This window comes from Scylla paramamosain, chromosome 12 (assembly GCF_035594125.1).
Source record: "Scylla paramamosain isolate STU-SP2022 chromosome 12, ASM3559412v1, whole genome shotgun sequence".
Classification (NCBI taxonomy): Eukaryota; Metazoa; Arthropoda; class Malacostraca; order Decapoda; family Portunidae; genus Scylla; species Scylla paramamosain.
Window position 1 is genome coordinate 24,172,948 of NC_087162.1, and position 7,500 is coordinate 24,180,447.

General features: G+C 39.9%; 1 protein-coding gene and 1 long non-coding RNA gene across 3 annotated transcripts in view; one reads left to right on the forward strand and one right to left on the reverse strand.

The window, feature by feature from the left end:
* LOC135105920 (uncharacterized) overlaps positions 1-1,622 on the forward strand; it is a 145,090-nt gene extending 143,468 nt beyond the window's left edge. Inside the window, exon 6 of one of the 2 annotated variants that reach the window (XR_010271058.1) lies at positions 584-1,622. This is a non-coding gene — a long non-coding RNA (uncharacterized LOC135105920). The remainder of the gene's footprint in view (positions 1-583) is intronic. The other variant, XR_010271056.1, reaches the window with a different exon arrangement.
* LOC135105919 (trithorax group protein osa-like) overlaps positions 1-7,500 on the reverse strand; it is a 90,599-nt gene that overhangs the window by 33,345 nt on the left and 49,754 nt on the right. The gene's annotated exons all lie outside the window — the stretch shown is intronic.

Genomic DNA, 7,500 nt, shown 5'->3' on the forward strand with positions numbered 1-7,500 from the left:
TACCACCATCACACCGCCACCATTACTACTACCTTCTCTGACCTGTAAACATAGAGAGATTCACTACACTCGACATTAAATGAAAAGTACTGACAAAGATACATAAAAAAAAAAATTGAAATTAAAACCAACATACCATTAACCCCAAATTACCACGGGAAATAGAACATGAAATTTGCATAGAAAACGAGAAGTGGGGTGTGGTGTGGGGGGGAGAGAGTAGATGAGAGCCAGGGATGAGTACATATGAATACTCCACTGGGGGCCTCACTAATGACTCTCTCCCCATCCCCCATCACTAATCCTCGCCCCTCCCCCTCATTACCTTCCTCCCCATCTAGCACATTTCCTTTCTTCCCTAATTATCTTCCTCACGTGTGTATCTAATAATCTCCCTTTTTCTACCATCGAGTGTTGATTTTTATTATTTTTTTTTTCATAATTTGCGTTCGTGATTGATGAATGTATGTGTCTTGAATCAATGTGTATCTTGAAGTGGTGTGAAAAGAATTGATTACTTCATGTTTTTGAGGGAATAGAAAGGATAGGTTTATTATTATTGCTGGTTTTTTTTTCTTTGCAGAATTAAAAAGATATTTACGGAAGGGAATAGAAGGAATACATTGATGCTGAAGGAATAAAATAGTAGATTAATTTTCCTGAAGAAGATTAGAAAAAAACATGAACTTGTGTGTTTTCCCTTACCAAGATAAAGAAAAGAGGTTGTTTGCCGTTATATTTCTTCACAGGATGGAATAATTTAATGGTTGTTGCTTCTTTTCAAAACAAGATTAGCAGTTTTCACCCACGATGACAGAATATCCACACACTAATGCACTAACAGAAAAAATGGACATGCATATATTTTCTTGCTGGCATAGAAAGAATAGTTTAATGGTTATAATATTTTTTTAGAGGAACACGTTTATATATTGACGACTATTATATTTGTTATCATAGTAGTTAAGAACGTACTGATAGGAAACAACGGAATTTATGCATGTTTCATTACCGGGATGGAAAGAACAGTGTAGTGGCTGTCATATATATAATTCAGGAATATGATCATCCACCACATTAAATAGAAAAAAAAAAAAGGAATTATATGTATTTCACTACCTTGATTGAAAGAACGGTTTAATGACACACATTTTTCACCGGAATACAATTTTTCCCACCGCACTTAAGACTAAACTAAATCTAAGGCATACAGTTTCTTTCACCTGCAAGTATTCACCAGCGCAGCATCTCGACGTAGCGCCACGAGGAAGCCGGAACACCCCAGGACCTCCACGGCGGCATAATTAATACTGGGAAATACCTGCGTTATGAGGCCAATAGGAAAACCCATCTAGAGAATACGTCACCGTCATTCTCAAGTGACTCCTTTCTTGCCTCAGCTATGTGTCCAATCCCCGCGTGTTGAGACAAAGGCCAGACCATCTACAGCTTCCGTCACTCCTGTCTCCTACATTTTAACAAGCTCCATTGGAAATTACTGAGGATTTTCAAGGGTGTTCTTTTGGATACTAGCCCTTTCAGATATTCTTCTCCCATAATCCCATACAACTTTTCAGATCCTTATTTTTGTATTAAAGCATGTTAAATATTCATGTAGCGTGGAAGATGCAAAATCAGTCTTTTAATCTCTCTTTAGTCTATCTGTGCATGCCAGCCATATTTCTATATTGCTCTAAATGTTACTAAAATACGACTATGGTAGTAAAAGAGCTAGACTTGTATTCTGAAACGCTTTGTTCTCCCACGACGGCTATTTTCAAAGGCCCCAGATGATTAGCTGGGTCTTCGAGTGGTTTTCGTGTTAATAATGTAGAATTCTTGTTAATCTGTCACTAGAACACATTCACAAAAATCAAATACCCTAAAAATCCGTGTCACTTCAACTAGAGTCTTTTGAGTGTAGTGGAGGTGCGGCGCAGAAGTGTTTCAGAATATGATAGAAGGAACCTACCCCTTAAAGCTGCCGTAATCCTGTCTCTTACATTTTAACAGGTTCGACTGGAAGTTACTGGGGGTTTTCAAGGTTTTTTTTTTTTTTATTATTCTCGAGGGCTTAACAAGGATTTTGCATCTCCAATGGGAAAAAACATCAGTGAAAATCCGATCAGTTATCTCTGTGGTCTTCAAATCCCTCTAATTTCCTCTGTAGCCTTTTGAAATCACTCTACTCCTCTCTGTGACCCACTATAGGCTTTGAAAACTCCCCTGCTAGTCTCTGTTACCTTTGAAAATCTTACTTATTTTCTCTGTAGCCTTTGAAAAACAGTCCTTATGGCAGAAGAGTGTTTATGAATAAGTGACAGAGACGCTGTGGCGGGAAGTGCATGTGGATGTAATTGAGACGGTAGAGAATACCCGTACCACTTTTCCTTGTCCGTAGTGAATATGAAACTTAAGAGTAGAGGGAAGTACAGTGTTAAACGATCGTATTCCTTTCCTTTTTCTCTGATCCGCCAATACCTCTACTAGTTAAATACCAGATATTATGTAAAAAAAATAAAGAATACACAGGTAAATAAGTGAATAGAATAAAGGTTAAGAATACTTACATAAATGGATAAATAAACGAATATATATAACTGGATTAATAAGTAAAAGATGAATAGAACAGATGAAAAAGTAAATACATGAGTAGGTAAATAAAATTTTAAAATAAGATAAAAAATGAATAGAAAACAAATTAAAACAAAAAAATACATAAGTAGAAGATGAAAGAAAAGGTTAAGAATACGTAAGTGGATGGGTAAAAAGGATAAAACTAATGAAATTAAATGAAGGATAATGACGAATTAAGAGGTAAATAAATAGATGAAAAGGAATATGAATGAAATATATAAAGGAAACTAAACTGATTGATTACTAATAAAACTATAGACATGCTTTATATTAACATTGATTTCATTTATTTCTTATTTCTTCATCTCCCCCTTTTTATACTTTCATAAAGATTCCATAGTTTTTACGTAATTTCCTTCGCTACATTAATTTCCATTCTCTCTCTCTCTCTCTCTCTCTCTCTCTCTCTCTCTCTCTCTCTCTCTCTCTCTCTCTCTCTCTCTCTCTCTCTCTCTCTCTCACACACACATAACAGCCGAGAAGCTTAATCACTCCCCCCTCCCCCCAGTTGTGGTTCCGTGGCCCAAAAGCTTGTGGTTGGGGAGGGAGCCGAGGGGGAGGAGGGTATGGGAGGATGGGGGAGGAGGGGGCGGCGGCAACAGATCCTCTCAGATAACCAAAACCATTAAGAGTTTATTTCAGATTATTTAGAGGCCTCCCCCTCCCCCTCCCCCTACTCCCTCCCTCCCTCTCCCTCACTTCTCTCTCCTCCCCTCTATCTCTTCCCCTTCATCTCTTCCCACCTCGATGTTTATTCTCTCTCTCTTGCCTTTTCTTCTTCTTTTCTTTCATATTCTCTCGTACGTACTTTCTCTTTTTTTCCCTCCTTTTATGTTTCTATTTTCTTCATTTTTCCTGTTTTTTCCCTCTTTTTTTAATCCTTATTTCCATTCCTTTATCTTTTTATTTACTTTCTATTCCCTCCTTTCTCTCCCATTCATCTCTTTTATTTTATCTTCTCTTCCTTTTCCTCTTAAACATCACTTCCTCCGTTCTCTCTCCATCTCTCTTCCTTTAAATTCCTTTCTTTTCCTCTCTCCTTTTACTCTTTCCTTTCTGTAATATCTCCTTACCACCACCTCCTCCTCCTCCTCCTCCTCCTCCTCCTCCTCCTCCTCCTCCTCCTGCCGCCACCACAATTTATGTAAGCATCGTCTTCATCGTCTGCAGAAGCCGCGCTGGGGGCAGATTAGGACGAAACAGGATGAATTTGAAACTGCTCTTTACCCTCCCAGCCTCCTCATATCCTCTGCCCCTTCCCTCTTCTCTCCCCCCACATTTTCTTCTCTCTTTTCCCTGTACTTTATTCCTCCTTTCTGCGATTCGTTTGCTTCCTTCTTAGGTTCCGTGTTTTAGTTATGAGTATGGTTATAAGATGTTGGTTGGTGAGTAAATTGGTTGATGACTATAGGAGGTTCAAGTGGTAAGGTTGTTGGTTGATGTGGGAATTTAAGTAAACAGGTGAATTTATGAAAGGGAATGACAGGTGGGTATATGTAGGTGTATTTGCGTGTTATGCAGGGATGTGTCTGCCGGCTTGTTTCAGTCTACCTTGTTTGTGTTTCTCTCTCTCTCTCTCTCTCTCTCTCTCTCTCTCTCTCTCTCTCTCTCTCTCTCTCTCTCTCTCTCTCATCATTCGCGTGGCTGTTTCTCTTTGCGTGTCATTCTCCGTGACAGCTGCTCGCTTCTGCATTATTTCGCGGTGACTTATTCTTATTTCTCTTATCTATCTTCTTATTGTATACTCTTAAATAGATCAAATTTCACAAGACACTTTCCATCTTAAATCTTTCGCTGCTAATCGTTCTTTCTCATAGCCAACTATAATTTTCAAGATATTTTTACGTACTGTCTCAAATACGCTCTTCTGTAGCCTGGCAAAGGTGAATTTTTTTTTTCTTTTTAATGTCCATCCAAATAGTTTAATACAGTGACCTCAATGTTAACAGAGACGTCCCCAGCGGAAAAAGTATCAGTTACCTTTTACTATTTCGTGTTGATTATTCCTACATAACTCTTACTTCCATTCACCTTGAGTACCCTGACATAATCACAGTTTCCCTCAGACGCGGTACTTCACGGTAATCTCTGTGGTGAGGGAAGTTAATCCATTTAATCAACACATCACTCACTTTGTCCACGTGTCGGAGAGAAACCATGTCTTTACCTCCATATAAAAATAATACCCTTACAAAACCAGACCGCATCCTCGCTCCTCGTGACCTCTTCGTCCAGCCTGACCACAGCCAAGCCAAGCCGCCGTGCTCACCCTCCCCAGTACCCCTCCTCCTCTCCTCTCCTCTCCTCATAGTCACGTGGCAGGCCAAGGATATGCACGGGAAAGACGCAGATGTGGTGATGGAAGCTGTGTATAAGAGTGGAGGAGTCGCGTGATGGGGTTAGAGAGGAGGAAGTGAGATGCGTTATATGGAGGGATCTATTAAGGGTTCATATTGGGGGTAGGCGTGTTACAAGGGTTCGAATTGGGGATTGGTCTCTTAAGTTCGAGTTGTGTGGGTTAGATTAGAATTCAAAGTTGACCTATTGCTTGGGCGAAATGGTTGGGGGTTCATGTTGAAGATTGGTTGTTTAGGTTCGACTTGCTGGGTTCAAGTTGAAGATTGGCTTATACAACTGGGTTCGAATTAAGGAGTGACTCACATAGGGCTTCGAATTGAGAACTGGCTCGCATGTAGATATTTAAATTGAACAAAAGTAAAGTAAAATAAAATAAATGAATAAAATAAAAACATGCACTGGAGATAGGTTGCTAGAGAGTTCAAAGAAACGAGAGAAAGCTTGAAGATAAAAATTAGATGGATCTATAAGAAGAATGAGATTGATATGTAAGTGGATGAGGAGGAGACTAGGTATTAATTTCCCAGGAGTCGCTTTGTGTAGGCCGGCTGGTGAACCTTTGCGGTCTTTTGTGTTGTGATGGATCAGACGTGCATTAACCTAACCAGTGTGGCGTCTCGTGAGCGTAAGATCCATATTCGTAGACGCTTATGTTCCTTATCACGACTTCAGCTGGTATGAGTGGGAGGTATTGGAATTTTCAAAGGTTTTCAAAGTTCTGGTGACTGCTTAAGGATTCTGTATCATCGATTGAAAAAAGAATCCATCCATAAGAATCTAATTATCTCTGTAGTCTGTGAAAAGGTGTTTAAAAAAATATGAACCCGATTTGAAATTACTAAATCTCTGCAGTCACGAGTATACTATGAATAAAACTCTGACATTTGAAAAGGCGGGAAACAAAGTTTCAAATATTCACCTTTTGAAATGGTAGGAGTTTTATCCATGGTTGGTTCGTGGTTGCAGAGATGTACCAATTTCGAAACGGGAGTATCTTTTTTTTTTTTTTTGCGGTATACAACAACTGACAACTCTGGAGACACAACACGGTCTTGCCAGGCACCTACAGGAAAGAAAAAAATTATTGAGACAATACACTTTCCATTTTCTAGCCAGCAAGAGGTTTAGAAGTGACTGTAGAATAAGATAGGCCAGCAGGGACGAAGCCCAGAGGGGCAGATTCCTTTGTACCGCCACCGAATTAGAGTGTGACTACTCCAGAAACGATCAGACCACTACAATACAGACGCAGGTGTTGCTTGGTGACAAGCCTCCTTAAGACCCCAAACACGTGAGTTCCACATCTGTATTACGAGGGGTTGATTGCCCTAATTAGCATAATCCTTGATTAGTGATGCATTATGTTGATACAGTATGTAATGGTTTTGATACAGTATGTAATGGTTAGTAGTGCTACGCACGTCTCATGTTTATTATATGTCTTCAGGTTTGACCGAATGCAATAAACGACTCACGTCACCGTGTGGGTCTAAAATCCTTTAGCTGCCTCCGGGCAGCTACAAAGACCATACGAAGTGCGGACAAGATATATATCAGGTTTAGCAAACACAGACAGTATCATGTGCAGAGATAATAGTAGTGGTCAGAAATCGAATAACCTCCCCCACTTATCTGCACAAGATCACTTTCCCTCAATCTCAATTCCTGTGATCTTATTGTCAGTCAGCCGTCGAATTGTTTAGGGTTATCAGTACACCAAAGGACTTAAGATTAAGGGAAAAAGTTGAACAGGGAAAGCGAGTATGTTGTGTTACCTGCCGACCAAGATTAAGTCAGGCGTGGGCACGATATCAGGTTTAACATCAAGCAAAGACAACATCATGTACAGAGATAACTGTCAGAAACCGAGTAACTTCCCTCACCCTCACTCACTCACCTCCTGCAATGTTAAGTCCTGTGATGTCCTTAGCGTCAGTCAGCCGTCAAGTTGTGTAAGGTCATCAATAAACCGAAGAAGCTAAGATTGAGGAAAAAGTTGAACAGGGGAAGCGAGTATGTTGTGCTGTTACTAAGCTACCGAATGAGACTCTCCCAGGCGTGGACAGACAGTCAAGCACAATGCCACTGCGGGATGACACGAGCTTACACTTAGACGGGAGAGACTTTACACGTTTTTTTTTTTTTTTTTTTGCCCTGCATTTACCCTTTATCTCATCCCAGGAACCACAATTAATTACCCAATGATTTATCGTCCCACCAGCAGCGGATGCCACCCACAAAAACTCGTCCAGTCAGTCGATCAAGTCAGACTCATCTCATCTCTTGTCCTTAATTTTTTCCTCCTATTAAGACGACTGTTATTTACACATCACTTCTCTGGTCTTGGCAACTCAACGCCTCCCACATATCGACTTTATATCTTGTGCAAGCTTGGGATTATTTTGTTAATATAAGCTTAACAATAACAGTCTTCCTTCAGCAATTTGATGTTATTTTATAGACGAATTCCTTGGAACGTCTTACACTTTCTCTACATTCAACTTT